This window comes from Stenella coeruleoalba, assembly GCF_951394435.1.
Source record: "Stenella coeruleoalba genome assembly, chromosome: X".
Taxonomy (NCBI): domain Eukaryota; kingdom Metazoa; phylum Chordata; class Mammalia; order Artiodactyla; family Delphinidae; genus Stenella; species Stenella coeruleoalba.
In genome coordinates, this window is record NC_137152.1 from 19,446,564 (window position 1) to 19,459,456 (window position 12,893).

A 12,893-nucleotide genomic window follows, 5' to 3' on the forward strand; every position below is an offset into this window, starting at 1 on the left:
TTAAACTTGAAAACCCAAGTAAAATGGAACAATTTTTAGCAAACTATAAATCACTAAAGTGAAAATGTAGTCCAAACCCAGAGCACCATCAAAATGTGCCAGGACAATCCAGGTTTGGAGCTCCGTCACACCAAATGATCAGGGAAAAACTAATCACCACCTTATTTGAATTCTTCCAAACCATACAAAAAGATAGAAAACGGATCAACCATTTTAATAGGGTAGCCCTCCTTGATACAAAGTCCAGATAAGAATGCCCCAAGAAAAGGATACTCACACATAACCATGTGATTAAATGAAGAAATGGGCTATGACTAAGGAACACAAAGATATCATATTAGAAAATACTGAAAGGGAAAGAATATTTGTCTCTACACTTCTATTCTCAAGCCTGTTGACACCAAATGTATGGGCTTTTTGTTTTGTTTTGTTTTGCTCACACAAACCAATTCTCTACCACCAGCTGAGTATCCTACAATTCAATTCAATTCTGACAATACCTACCTGCAGTTAGCATCAGATCCCACAAGGTAAGGGCTCATTCCCACAAGATTGCCCCACACTTAATCCAAACCCAGGTCTCCCATAATTCTGACTGACTGGCTATAAATTGGGGGCTCCCACAACCCCCTCCCTGGGTTTGGTAATTTTCTAAAGTGGCTCAAAGAACTCAAGGAAACAGTGTACTTACTAGATTACTGGATTATTATAGAAGGATGTGACTCCCTAACAGCCAAACGGAAGAGATACTTAGAGTGAGGTGTGGGGAAGAGGTGTGGAGCTCTCATGCCCTCTCCAGCTGCATCACCCCCATAGCACCTACATGCGTTCGGCAAACTGGAAGCTCTCCAGACCATTTTGGTTAGGATTTGTATGCAGGCTTCATTACACAGGCATAATTAATTAAATCATTGGCCACTGTTAATTAAGTCAATCTCCAGCCCTTCTTCCCTCAGAGGGTAGGACTGAAAGTTCCTAGCCCCTGATTACATGGTGGGTCCCCCAGGCAGCCCCCCACCCTTAGGGGCTTTCCAAAAGTCACCTCATCAACATAAACTCAGGTGTGGTTGAAAGGGGCTTGTTACCAGTATCATGAAACACTCCTTTCACCTTTCTTGCTCTTTTCACTTAGGAAGCCCCAACAGTTTTAGCACCTCTGGGGACAAAGACCAAATATATATTTCTCAGTATAAATCACAATTTAATTATATGCAGGGGTAAAGAAAGGGCCTTTGATAAAAAATTTTACACCAGTCCATGGTAATAACTTTTCACAAACTCACATCAGTAGGAAATTTCTCTTTGTAAAATCTATACGTATTAAGCATACTTACATGTGGAATATTATCAGAATTCCCAATAAAATAAGAAACAAGACACGGACAGATGGTACCACCTCTACTATTTGACAAGAATTTTCCTGCTCTGCCACGTGAACATCTTGGAAGTCATCACTCCCATCCTCACAATGACAAAAAGCTGAACAAACTGAAAATCAACAACTCTTCTTAGATCCATCAGAGAATTGAAGTTACAGGGAAAACCAATGCTTCAAAACTGAAGATGCAGGGAAATATAGGGAATCACAGCTCACTGGGAGCAGAAAGTCCTGGATCCAGGAAGGAGGAGAAAAATTTACATTGTACTTGATGCAACACTGGAAGCTATGTGTGACAAGCTTCAGAGCCCAAAACTCCTAGGAGCCTAGTCTTAGGGGAACCCACACACTTCTGTGAGTTTTACCTTCTGGGGTCCTAACAGGTTCTCACGGTGAAGATTCAAGAAAAATTTCCTCATGCTTCTGGCATGAGGGGGACATAAACCCTTTTGAAATACACCTAGGAAAAAGTAACCATTTTGAAACACAGGCCCAGATGTTTCTGTTCTGTGTACTTTCCTACACCAACTACCTTGGATGAAGGGAAGATCCTAACTCCAGCCCCCTCCAGACTTCCTATGTCACATAACAGGGGGGATAAAAGCTGAGAAGCATTTGTAAAGCAATAGCCCAGGGGCACAGAGCCACTAAAACACAGACAGCTAATCACAGGATTATAGAACACTTCCCGGACACCTTACCACTGCATCAACAAGGTTCCAATATAATACCAGAGGATTACTGCTGAAAGAACTGCAAGGCTTAGACCACTTATGAAGGTGTTCCTAGGGAAAACCAAAGACAACAAGAACACTCAAGGAAACTGAAATCTCAGGCGCCTACAGTAAGAGCAAACAGTAAACACGACATAACTCTTATGCAGATAAACACAATCTCTCATGCTAAAGGCCCTTTAAATCGGTTCCTATTATCCAATACATCAAGTCCAGCCTTCAACAAAAAATTACAAGATATGCTAAAAGGCAGAAAAGCACAGTCTGATTAAACAAAGCAAGTAAGCTAACCACACTCAGATATAGCAGATAATTTGGAATATCAGACTAGGATTTTAGAATACTTATGATTCATACGCTAGGCCTCTAATGGAAAAAGTGAACAACATGCAAGAACAGTAGGTAATGTACGTAGAGGGATGGAATCTGTAGGAAAGCATCAAAAGGAAATGTGAGAAATCAAAAACATCGAAACTGACATGAGAATGCCACTGATGGGCTCACCGGTAGACTGGCACATGGCCAAGTAAAGAATCAGTGAAATTAAAGATATACATTGACAGAAAACCCTCAAACTAAAAAGCAAAGAGAAAACAAAATAATTTTTAAAAAAGAAAAGAGTAACCAAGGATTGTGGAACAATTACAAGGGATGTAACATATGCATAGTGGGAATAATCTGAGAAGAAACAGAGAAAGAAGCAGAATTTTCAAAGTAATAATGACTGAGAATTTCCCCAAATTAATGACAGACACTAAACCACAGATCTAGGAACCTCGGAGAACACCAAGCAGGATAAAGAGGAAAAAAAATCTACACCTAGGCATATCATACTCAAACTGCAGAAAACCAAACAGAAAGAGAATTCTTGAGACGAGCTAGAGAAAAAAAGAACTTACTATCGAGGAACAAGGGTAACAATTACCAAGATTTCTCTTCACAAACGATGCTATCAAGAAAAGACTACAGTTAAATTTTTAAAGCATTGAAATGAAAAAACCCAACAACAACAACAAAAACACTACCACCAACCTAGAATTCTGTAGCCAGGGGGAGAAAATCCTTCAACAGTAATGAGAAATAAAGACTTTCTCTGACAGACAAAAAAACTGACGGAAATTTGTCACACAGATCTACTTTGCAAGAAATGTTAAAAGAAGTTCTTCTGGGAAAAGGAAAATGATATAGGTCAGAAGCTTTGGCTGATGTAAAGAAAGGAAGAGAGTAACACAAGAAATAAATGAAGATAAAAAAAGCCTTTTATTTTTGTTATTTTCAACTGATCAAAAAAGATAACTATTTCTTCAAAATAATAATATAACAGCAATGCATCCAGTGATTATACATTATGGATAAGAAAAATAAATGGCAGAAATGGTATACTTGCACTGTTACGAGATACCTGCACTAACCGTGAAGCAGGATGGGGTTATTTGAAAGAGGACTTGAATACGTTGCAAATGTATAACGCAAACGCTACAGAAACCACTAGAAATTTTATAAATGTATAACTGATATGCGAAAGAGGAGAGAAAATGGAATAACATGAAATCTTGAATTAAAACTAGAGAAGGCAGAAAAAGAGCACGAGATTGAAAAGGAAACAAAGAGTAAGCTCAAGGAGTAGAAAACAGTTACAAATATGGTCAATGTTAATCCAACTATACCAATAATCACTTTTAATGTGAATGGTCTAAATATACCAATTAAAAGGTAGAGATTGATAAAAAAAGAATGAAAACAAAGGAGATCTAACCCTATGCTGTTTACAAGAAACACACTTTAAATATAAAGACATGAAATGATTAAAAGTAAAGGGATGGATACAATAGCCAGGTCATGGAAGCAACCTAAATGCCCATCGACAGATGAATGGATAAAGCAGGTGTGGTACATATATACAATGGAGTATTACTCAGCCATAAATAGGAATGAAATTGGGTCATTTGTAGAGACGTGGATGGACCTAGAGACTATCATGCAGAGTGAAGTAAGCCAGAAAGAGAAAAACAAATATTGTATATTAATGCCTACATATGGAATCTAGAAAAATGGTACAGATGAACCAGTCTGCAAGGCAGAAATAGAGACACAGATGTAGAGAACAAACGTATGGACACCAAGGGGGGCAAAGCGGGGGTGGGATGAATGGGGAGATTGGGATAGACTTATATATACCAATATGTACAAAACAGATACCTAATAAGAACCTGCTGTGTAAAAAAATAAAATAAAATAAAATTCAAAACAAAAAAAGTAAAGGGATGGAGAAAACTCTACCATGCTAATATGAGTGAAAAAAAGAAAACAACTGCTCTAGCTATATTATTTCAGACAAAGCAGTATTCACAACAAGAAAGTCAGGAATAAAGATGGGCATTACTTAATGATTAAGTGGCCAATTCTCAAAGAAATCATGGCAACCCTTAATGTGTATGCACCAAAAAATTCTGTTAAGATACATGAGGCAAACACTGATGAGACACATCTACTCTTATATAGGAGATGTCAACACATCTCTTTTCATAATTGACAAATCCACTAGGCAGAAAATCAGTAAGGTGCAGTTGAACTGAAAAGCAACATCAATTAACTAGATCTAAATGACATGCATAGAATACTTCACAACAGCAGAAAGCACATTTTCAAGTCCACATGGAACATACACCAAGATAGATCACATTCTATGCCATAAAACACACATCATCAAACTTAAAAGAATATAAATGATACAAAGAATGATCTCATTCTGCAATGGAAATAAACTAGAAACTGATAACAAACAATAGCAAGAAAATCAAGGGTATTTGGAGATTAAACAATATACTTCGAAATAACACATGGGCCAAAGAGTAAATCTAATGAGAAATTTTAAAATATGTTTAACTAAATGAAAACAAAATTACAACTTATCAAAAGTTGTGCAATATAGCAAAACCAGTACTTAAAGGGACATGTATAGCATTGAATGTCTATACTAGAAAAATCTAAAATCAATAATTTAAGCTTCTACCTTAGTAAACTGGTGAAAGAAGAGGAAAAAAGCAGAGGAAAAAGAAATAATAAATCAAAACAGAAATCAATGACACTGAAGAAAGGTAAAAAATAGAGAAAAACAACAAAACCAGAAGCTGTCTCTTTGAACATATCCAAAAGAAAAAAAAGAAAAAACAAGATAACAGTCTAACCAGGCTACTCAAGGAAAATAAAAAGAGAGAAAACACCAATGAAATCACTAATAGCAGAAATGAAGGAAGGGCAATCACTACTGATTCCACGGATATTAAAAGGATAATAAATGAATATTATAAACAACTCTAGGCCTACAAATTTGAAAAGTTAAATCGACAAATTACTTGAAGATACAATTTCCCAAAACTATACAAGGATAAACAGATAATCAGAATAGGTCTGCATCTATTAAAGAAATTTAATCTATAATTAATAAGCTTCCAATAAAGACAGCACCAGGCCCAGATGATTTCACTGATGAATTCTAACAAAAATTTAAGGAAGACATGAAAACAATTCTCTACAATCTCTTCCAGAAAACAGAAGCAGAGGGGACACTTCCTAATTCATTCTATGAGGCCAACATCACTCTAATGTCAAAACCAGAAAAAGAAATTAAAAGAAAGGAGAATTGACCACCAATATCTCTCATGAACATAGATGCAAATTCCCCAACAAAATATAAGCAAAACAAATCTAACAATGTATAAAAGGAATTATATACCACAACTAAGTGGACTTTATTTCAGGTGTGCAACATTTGAAAATCAGTAATGCTAACTCATCATATCACTAGGCTAAAGAAAATAATCACATGATCATATCAAAAGAAGAAAAAAATTTTAATAAAATCCAATACCCATTCATCATAAAATTTCCCAGCAAACTAGAAGTAGACAGGCATTGGCTCAGCTTCATATACTGAATAGAACATCTAAAAAAAAAAGAAAAAAACAGGTAAAACATCCTACTTCATACTGAGAAGATAGATGCTCTCACACTAAGATCAGGAACGAGGCTAAGATATCCCTTCTCACCATGCCTATTCAACACTGGACTGGAAGTCCTAGCCAATGCAATAAGATAGGAGAAGGAAGCAAAAGATCTACAGATTTGAAAGGAAAAAATAAACCTGTTTTTGCTCACAGATGACCTAATTGTCTATGTAGGAAATCTCAAATAATCAACAACAAGAAAACTCCTGGTATCAGTAAGCCAAGGTTAATATTCAACAGTCAATTGTTTTCCAATAAACAAACTGAACTTGCAATTGAAAAACCTAATGCCATTTACATTACCACCAAAAAAAGATCGATTATAAATAATTCTTAGAAAAATATGTATAAGATTCATATGAGAAATACAAATGTCACTGAAAAAAATTAAAGAAAATCTAAATAAATAAACACTCCATGTTCATGGATAGGAGGATGCAAGATTATTGAGATGTCAGTTACTCCCAACTTGATTTATATACTCAATACAATTCTGCTCAAAACTGCAGCAAGGTATTTTGTAGATAGCAACAAACAATCTAAAGTTTATATAAAAAATGAAAAGATCCATAATAACCAACTCAAATCAATACCGAAGAAGATAAAAGTCAGAGAACTGATATTACTGGATTTCAAAACAGACTTTAAAGCTACAATAAGCAAAACCACATACTATTAGCAAAAGAAGAGACAAATAGACCAAGGCACAGAATAGAAAACCTAGAAACAGACCCCTCATACAGTCAACTGATCTTTAACAAAGGAGCAAAGGCAATTCAATAGAGAAAGGAGTCTTTTAACTCACAGTGCTGGGACAACTAGACATCCACATACAACAAAAAAGAATGCTGATACAGACTTTACATGTTGCAAAACAATTAACTCAAAATGGATCACAGACCTAAATGGAAAACTCAAAATTAAAAAAATCCAGGGACTCCCCTCACAGTCCAGTGGTTAAGACTGCACTTCCACTGCAGGGGGCATGGGTTTCATCCCTGGTCAGGGAACTAAGATCCTGCCTGCCATGAGGAGTGGGAAAATAAACAAACAAAAAAAAGCAAGCAAAACAGAAGGTAATATAGGAGAAAGTCTTGGGTTTGGCAACGAGATTTTAGACACAACACCAAAAGCACAATCCATGAAAGAGAAAAATGATAAGCTGAACTTCATTAAAATTAAAAACTTCTACTCTGTAAAAGGTACTATTAAGAGAATGAAAAGACAAGCCACAGACTGGGAAAAAAATAATTGTAAGACACATATCTGATAATAAACATGAATCAAAAATATGCAATGAACTCTTAAAAAACTCCACAATAAGAGAACAAAAAAGTCAATTTAACAGTGGTTAAAAGAGATGAACAGACGCCTCACCAAAAATATACACAGATGGGAAGTAGCATACGAAAAGATGATCAACATCACGGGTCTTCACGGAATTTGGGATTAAAATAACAATGAGATACCTATCAATATGGCTAAAACAAAAACAAACACCAGACAATACCAAATGCTGGCAAGGATGGGGACCAATAGCAACTCTCATTCAGTGCTAAAGGGAATGCAAAGTGATAGAGACACACTGGAAACTGTCTGGAAGTTTCTTTTAAGCTAAACATAATCTTATCACATGATCTAGCAATTAAACGCCTAGGTATTTACTCAAAAGAGTTGAAAACTTATGTCCATCCAAAAGCCTTCAAACAAATGTTAATAGTACACTAATTCATAGCTGCCAGAAACTGAAATCAACCAAGATGACCTTCAGCACATGAATGGGTACACAAACTGTGGTAGTCCACGTGATGGAATGCTATTCAGCCATGAAAAGAAATGACTTTCAAACCACAAACAGATATAGAGAAACTTAAATGTATATTGATTAGCAAAAGGAACTAGTTTAAAAAGCCTACATATTGAGTTATTTGTAGTGAGGTGGATGGACCTAGAGTCTGTCATACAGAGTGAAGTAAGTCAGAAAGAGGAAAACAAATACCGTATGCTAACACATACATATGGAATCTAAGAAAAAAAAATGGTCATGGAGAACCTAGGGGCAAGATGGGAATAAAGATGCAGACCTACTAGAGAATGGACCTGAGGATATGGGGAGGGGGAAGGGTAAGCTGGGACAAGGTGAGAGAGTGGCATGGACATATATACACTACCAAATGTAAAACAGAGAGCTAGTGGGAAGCAGCCGCATAGCACAGAGAGATCAGCTCGGTGCTTTGTGACCACCTAGAGGTGTGGAATAGGGAGGGTGGGAGGGAGGGAGACGCAAGAGGGAAGAGATATGGGGATATATGTATAACTGATTCACTTTGTTATAAAACAGAAACTAACACACCATTGTAAAGCAATTATACTCCAATAAAGATATTAAAAAATAAATAAATAAAAAGCCTACATACTGTAGGATTCCGTCAATATTATATTCTGGAAAAGGCAAAACTCTAGAGAGAGCAAAAAGTTCAGAGTTGTCAGGGGCTCAGAGTGAGGTTTTGAGGGATGGACAGGTGGAGCACGGGAGATTTTTAGGGCAGTGAAACTCTTCTGCATGATGCTCTGTTGGTGAGTAGATGACGTCATGCCTTTGTCAACCACTATAGAAGTGTAAAGCACAAAAAGTGAAGTGTGTTATAAACAGTTGGCAATAGTCAATAATAATGTATCACTATGAGTTGATCAATTATAACAAATGAACTTCCATCCATTGAAACAACACAAAATGTTAATAATAGGAGAATCTAACTGGAAGAAGTGAGTGGCTGTATGGAAACTCTTTGCACTATCTGCTTAATTTTCTGTAGTCTGAATCTGTTCTTTAAAAAAGTCTATTGATTTAAAAACTAGAAAAAAATCTGGACAAGAACACATAGCCAGTACAGAGCTATACACAACAATACCAAATAAATAAGAGTCATGAGTGACGAAAAGCAAAAGATAGCAATGCTAATAATTTGATCCTCTAATTAAAACTCTAAGGGAATCGGCACAGAAAATAGTCAAACATATAAGGAACTTCAGAAACCTGGTGGAAAAAAGATCACTACAGCGAAATCAAGAGACTGGCCGGAAACAGTATCAACAATTCCTTAGATCATGTTGATAGAAAATACATCAGGAGCTTCAAGATGGCAAAAGAGTAAGACACAGAGATCACCTTCGTCCCGCAAATACATCAGAAATACAACTACACGTGGAACAACTCCTACAGAACATTTACTACTGAACGCCGGCAGAAGACCTCAGACCTCCCAAAAGGCAAGAAACTCCCCCACGTACCTGGGTAGGGCAAAAGAAGAAAGAAAAAACAGAGACCAAAGAATGGGGACGGCAACTGCACCAGTGGGAGGGAGCTGTGAAGGAGGAAAGGTTTCCACACACTAGGAAGCCCCTTCGCGGGTGGACACCGTGGGTGGCGGAGGGTGGAAGCTTCGGAGCCACGGAGGAGAGTGCAGCCACAGGGGTGCGGAGGGCAAGGCTCAGAGATTCCCGCACAGAGGATCGGTGCCGACCAGCACTCACCAGCCCGAGAGGCTTGTCTCCTCGCCCGCCGGGGCAGGTGGGGGTTGGGAGCTGAGGCTCGGGCTTCAGGGCTTCGGAGGTCGGATCCCAGGGAGAGGACTGGGGTTGGCTGGGTAAACACAGCCTGAAGGGGGATAGTGTGCCACAGCTAGCCGGGATGGAGTCCGGGAAAAAGTCTGGAGCTGCCGAAGAGACAAGAGACTTTTTCTCCTCTTTGTTTCCTGGTGTGTGAAGAGAGGGGATTCAGAGTGCCACTTAAAGGAGCTCCAAGGAGGGGGGCGAGGTGCGGCTGTCAAGGCGAACCCCAGAGACGGGCATGAGATGCTAAGGCCGCTGCTGCCGCCATCAAGAAGCCTGTGTGCGAGCACAGGTCACGCTCCACACCTCCCCCCTCCCGGGAGCCTGTGCAGCCCGCCACTGCCAGGGTCCCGTGATATAGGGACAATTTACCCGGGGGAACGCACGGCACGCCTCAGGCTGGTGCAACGTCACGCTGGCCTCCGCAGCCTCGCCCCACAATCCGTACCCCTCCCTCCCATCGGCCTGAGTGAGCCAGAGCCCCCGAATCAGCTGCTCCTTTCACCCCGTCCTGTCTGAGCGAAGAACAGATGCCCTCAGGCGACCTACACGCAGAGGGGGGTCCAAATCCAAAGCTGAACCCTGGGAGCTGTGCGAACAAAGAAGAGAAAGGGAAATCTCTCCCAGGAGCCTCAGGAGCAGCAGATTAAATCTCCACAATCAGCTTGATGTACCCTGCATCAGTGGAATACATGAATAGACAACGAATCATCCCAAATTGAGGAGGTGGACATTGGGAGCAACGATATATAAATATATGTTTTCTCTTTCTCTCTTTTTTGTAAGTGTGAATGTGTATGCTTCTGTGTATGATTTTGTTTGTAGAGCTTTGCTTTTACCGTTTGTCCTGGGGTTCTGTCTGTTCGCCTTTTTTTTTTTACTTAAAACATTTTTTTCTTAATCATTATTTTTTATTTTAATAACTTTATTTTAATTTATTTTATCTTCTTCTTTCTTTCTTTCTTTTTTTTCTCCCTTTTATCCTGAGCCGAGTGGAGGACAGGCTCGTGGTGCTCCAGCCAGGCATCATGGCTGTGCCACTGAAGTGAGAGAGCCAAGTTCAGGACACTGGTCCACAAGAGACCTCCCAGCTCCACGTTATATCAAACGGCAAAAATCTCCCAGAGACCTCCATCTCAATGCCAAGACCCAGCTCCACTCAATGACCAGCAAGCTACAGTGCTGGACACCCCATGCCAAACAACTAGCAAGACAGGAACACAACCCCAACCATTAGCACAAACGCTGCCGAAAATTATAATAAGGCCACAGACACCCCAAAACACACCACCAGACGTGGACCTGCCCACAAGAAAGATAAGCCTCATCCACCAGAACACAGGCACTAGTCCCCTCCACCAGGAAGCCTCATCCACCAGAACACAGGCACTAGTCCCCTGCACCAGGAAGCCTACACAACCCACTGAATCAACCTTAGCCACTGCGGACAGACACCAAAAACAACGGGAACTACGAACCTGCAGCCTGCGAAAAGGAGACCCCAAACACAGTAAATTAAGCAAAATGAGAAGACAGAGAAACACACAGCAGATGAAGGAGCAAGATAAAAACCCACCAGACCTAACAAATGAGGAGGAAATAGGCAGTCTACCTGAAAAAGAATTCAGAATAATGATAGTAAAGATAATCCAAAAGCTTGGAAACAGAATGGAGAAAATACAAGAAACATTTAACAAGGACTTGGAAGAACTAAAGAGTAAACAAACAGTGATGAACAACACAATAAATGAAATTAAAAATTCTCTAGAAGGGATCAATAGAAGAATAACTGAGGCAGAAAAACGGATAAGTGACCTGGAAGATAAAATAGCAGAAATAACTACTGCAGAGCCGAATAAAGAAAAAAGAATGAAAAGAATTGAGGACAGTCTCAGAGACCTCTGGGACAACATTAAACACACCAACATTTGAATAATAGGGGTCCCAGAAGAAGAAGAGGACAAGAAAGGGACTGAGAAAATATTTCAAGAGATTATAATTGAAAACTTCCCTAATATGGGAAGGGAAATAGTTAATCAAGTCCAGGAAGCACAGAGAGCCCCATACAGGATAAATCCAAGGAGAAACATGCCAAGACACATACTAACCAAGCTATCAAAAATTAAATACAAAGAACAAATACTAAAAGCAGCAAGAGAAAAACAACAAATAACACCTAAGGGAATCCCCAGAAGGTTAAGAGCTGATCTTTCAGCAGAAACTCTGCAAGCCAGAATGGAGTGGCAGGACATATTTAAAGTGATGAAGGAGAAAAACCTACAACCAAGATTACTCTACCCAGCAAGGATCTCATTCAGATTTGATGGAGAAATTAAAACCTTTACAGACAAGCAAAAGCTAAGAGAATTCAGCACCACCAAACCAGCTTTACAACAAATGCTAAAGGAACTACCCTACGCAGGAAACACAAGAGAAGGAAAAGGCCTGCAATAATAAACCCAAAACAATTAAGAAAATGGTAATAGGAACATACATATCAATAATAACCTTAAATGTAAATGGACTAAATGCTCCAACCAGAAGACATAGATTGGCTGAATGGATACAGACACAAGACCCATATGTATGCTGTCTACAAGAGACCCACTTCAGACCTAGGGACACATACAAACTGTAAGTTAGGGGATGGAAAAAGATATTCCATGCAAATGCAAACCAAAAAAAAACCATAGTAGCAATTCTCATATCCGACACAATGGACTTTAAAACAAAGACTATTAGAACAGACAAAGAAGGACACTACATAGTGATCAAGGGATCAATCCAAGAAGAAGCTATAACAACTGTAAATATTTATGCACTCCAACATAGGAGCACCTCAATACGTAAGGCAAATACTAACAGCCATAAAAGGGGAAAGTGACAGTAACACGATCATAGTAGGGGACGTTAACACCCCACTTTCACCAATGGACAGATCATCCAAAATGAAAATAAATAAGGAAACACAAGCTTTAAATGACACATTAAACAAGATGGACTTAATTGATATTGATAGGACATTCCATCCAAAAACAACAGAATACACATTCTTCTCAAGTGCTCGTGGAACATTCTCCAGGATACATCATATCTTGGGTCACGAATCAAGCGTTGGTAAATTTAAGAAACTTGAACTCCTATCAAGTATATTTTCCCGAC